Source organism: Homalodisca vitripennis, chromosome 1 (assembly GCF_021130785.1).
Source record: "Homalodisca vitripennis isolate AUS2020 chromosome 1, UT_GWSS_2.1, whole genome shotgun sequence".
NCBI classification, from domain to species: domain Eukaryota; kingdom Metazoa; phylum Arthropoda; class Insecta; order Hemiptera; family Cicadellidae; genus Homalodisca; species Homalodisca vitripennis.
Genome location: NC_060207.1, coordinates 92,429,583 through 92,432,412, shown reverse-complemented (window position 1 = coordinate 92,432,412; position 2,830 = coordinate 92,429,583). Strand labels below are relative to the sequence as shown.

Sequence of the window (2,830 nt, the reverse complement as noted above, 5' to 3'; positions counted from 1 at the left end):
AATATATTTTACGTTATAGAATTTAAAGCTTCACTATACACTATTAAGAGAGTACAGGCACAGTTTATACTTGTTAAACTGGCCAATTAGGCCTAATTTTCACACTGCTTTCTGTCATCGCTCTGAATGGTACCGGGGGACGACGTTTAACTCTTCTTTTGGAATGAAACGAGAATTGCTTGACTTTTTCTATTTGTGGATTATATTGAACTAACATGTTTAAGTTATTGTTGTTGTAATTCGCTTGTAAAAGCGAATATTATTTAAACTTCAAATAAATACCTCAATCATAGTAATACTAAAATATATTAAATATGATTGACTACTAAATATTTTAAACATAATTAACCTGTATTTTCAATCATAGTTTGAACTTGGTAAATATACGACTACATTTTGAAAGTACTAGGGGAAAATATTTATCGAAGAAATCAATAGGTAGTTATTACTTGGAAATTGAAGTTCTGATGAACACTGGATGAGGACACAAAGCAATTACTGCTGAGAATGGAGTGACAGCTGCAGAAACTGACTTTATATTGGACTTTTGGCGATCGTAGTGTGATGGAGCGTTTGTAAGTGTAGATTGCCATATTTACATTCTTATGAAATACAAATATTAGTAAGTAAGTTAACAAGCAGTAGTTATACAACAATTATAAAAATATTTTTGTATTTATAATTTAGATGTCCCAATAATCACTTTCAAACTATCGAGTTTAAGAATAAAACTATTTAGCAAACTAATAACATCATATTCAGGACATTATTTAGTATATTTATTACACAAAGAATATATTTTTATTATATTTGACAAACTTTTACGAGTTTTCCCTTGAAAAATGTATGGAAGTTTTGTTAATAACGACTAAAAGTAATCTAGTTAATGTTTGCTTTTAAAAATCACTTGAGAGCTTCGTAAAACTGCACAACGATGGAATTCTAAAACGTTTTAACTCAAGGTTTAAGTTTAATTTTGGATGAAAGTGCTGTTTAATTAGTCAGAAAACGAATAATCTGTTTTTCATGAAATCAGTATGTTTTCCCTTTTTCAATTTTATTTAAAATAATTTAAATTACGATATTTTGAAATCCAGCAGCTTAGTCCACCTTGAAATTTGAATTACAAAATATTAACAAAGACTAAGAAGGATATTTACTTACATAAAATGCCACAATCCAAATCCCTGAAAACTGTGCTTGAAAAGCTATAAATTATTGTAAATGCAGACTTCAGTTAAAATAAATTGCAATTGTGATCAATAATCAGGTTTAGCAATTGTAAAATACGATAATAGGCATTTATGAGCAAATCTCTAGTTCATAAACTGGCTCTTTATAGTCCCATAGACTAATCTCTTTAGTACATAATTTCTGATACTTATATACTGTGTCTTTATTTAATGTCTATTCCTACTATTCCACGGTCCTTTTGAACTAGGTAAGGCTGCAGCTATTGTCTTCTTTATAACATCATGATTAACATCTAAGTTTTGCGGTGCACACCGCATCACACCCAAAATAAATAAATAAATATTGGCAGCGCCCAGCTGTATGTTACCGGTGTTTTTAAGACGCTTCCGTTGTAGCCCAAGGGCTACGACAGAACATATTGCATCTCATAAAAATTATTAAAAAATTAGCAATGTATTCAGAAAAAATCTTAGTGGCCATTCGGAAAAGCACATAAAAAAGTTCTAAAATTAACAGTGATTTTCTCAGTTTGACATATGAGTGAGTTAGATTCCTGCTGAATATCTACGCTCTGTTAATACTAACGGATTATAATTTATTGGCTGAGCGTTAGTGAACTGAAAAATTTTATTTCCGTCAGTCTGCCAAAAGATATTTTGACAGTGATCATAGACTTGACCATTTTTATGAGGCTTAATTTCTATGTACACAACACTGAGTACATTGTATTATTGAGGTTTTAGTTACTTTGGTTTTAGCAGAGTGATATTAAATATATTTACACTGGTCTTATAATTAGACCAAAAAAGCAGAATAAATATATTTTGTAAGATATATCGTGAAGAAACCGATTATATCTCAACCTCGGTATTCAAAGAATACAGCTAAACTAAACATTCGTATTAGTTTGTCTCTTAGGATTCAAGAACAAACATTTTTAAAGTCTTGTTACAAAGCAAAGGAAGCTCCTTCACAATAAGTAGCTCGTAAATTAATAATAATTATTGTAGAAATAAACCTATTAGCTATTATATTCCTCCCAGCTGGGACGATAGCAGTAGACTGAATAGTATATGACATTGTAAGAATGTTATAGGCTACTAAATCATGAATATGTGTCGATTTGTACAAGCACCATCGACGTGTGCCTTTTTCACTACATTAATAACTAGATCACTGTCTGCAAAGAAGGCGAAATAGCCGTGATCGTCTAGTGGTTAGGACATTGCGTTGTGGCCGCAATAACCCAGGTTCGAATCCTGGTCACGGCAACGCTAAATTTTGTTCGATTTTGTTATTTTTTTCTAATGTCATTGTTTATAATTTGCAAAAATTTTAAAAACCACACATCTTAATTAGTGCTAACGAAAAATGAGACTTTGGTATTTATTTATTAAAACACATTGGTCGGATAAAAATCATAATCGGATTTTAATTGCATGCTAAAATTGTTTTTAAATAATCACAACAACCATCAGGGGAAATGTATTAATATTGTTAAAAGTAAATCAGTTTAATATATACACTACGCACTTCATTTCAAATACAAATATGAGAGATTATATTTGTAATATGACAAAAAAATCGTTGTTTGAATAAATTTTAAACACGCCTTATTGCCAATACGAAGCTAGCA

The 2,830-nt window shown here is 30.3% G+C and overlaps 1 non-coding gene across 1 annotated transcript; it reads left to right on the top strand.

Annotated features, from left to right (window-relative positions):
- The first annotated feature begins 2,393 nt into the window (after positions 1 to 2,393).
- Positions 2,394 to 2,465, top strand: Trnah-gug. Its single transcript has one exon. It is a non-coding gene; the product is annotated as a tRNA-His (tRNA).
- Positions 2,466 to 2,830: the final 365 nt, after the last annotated feature.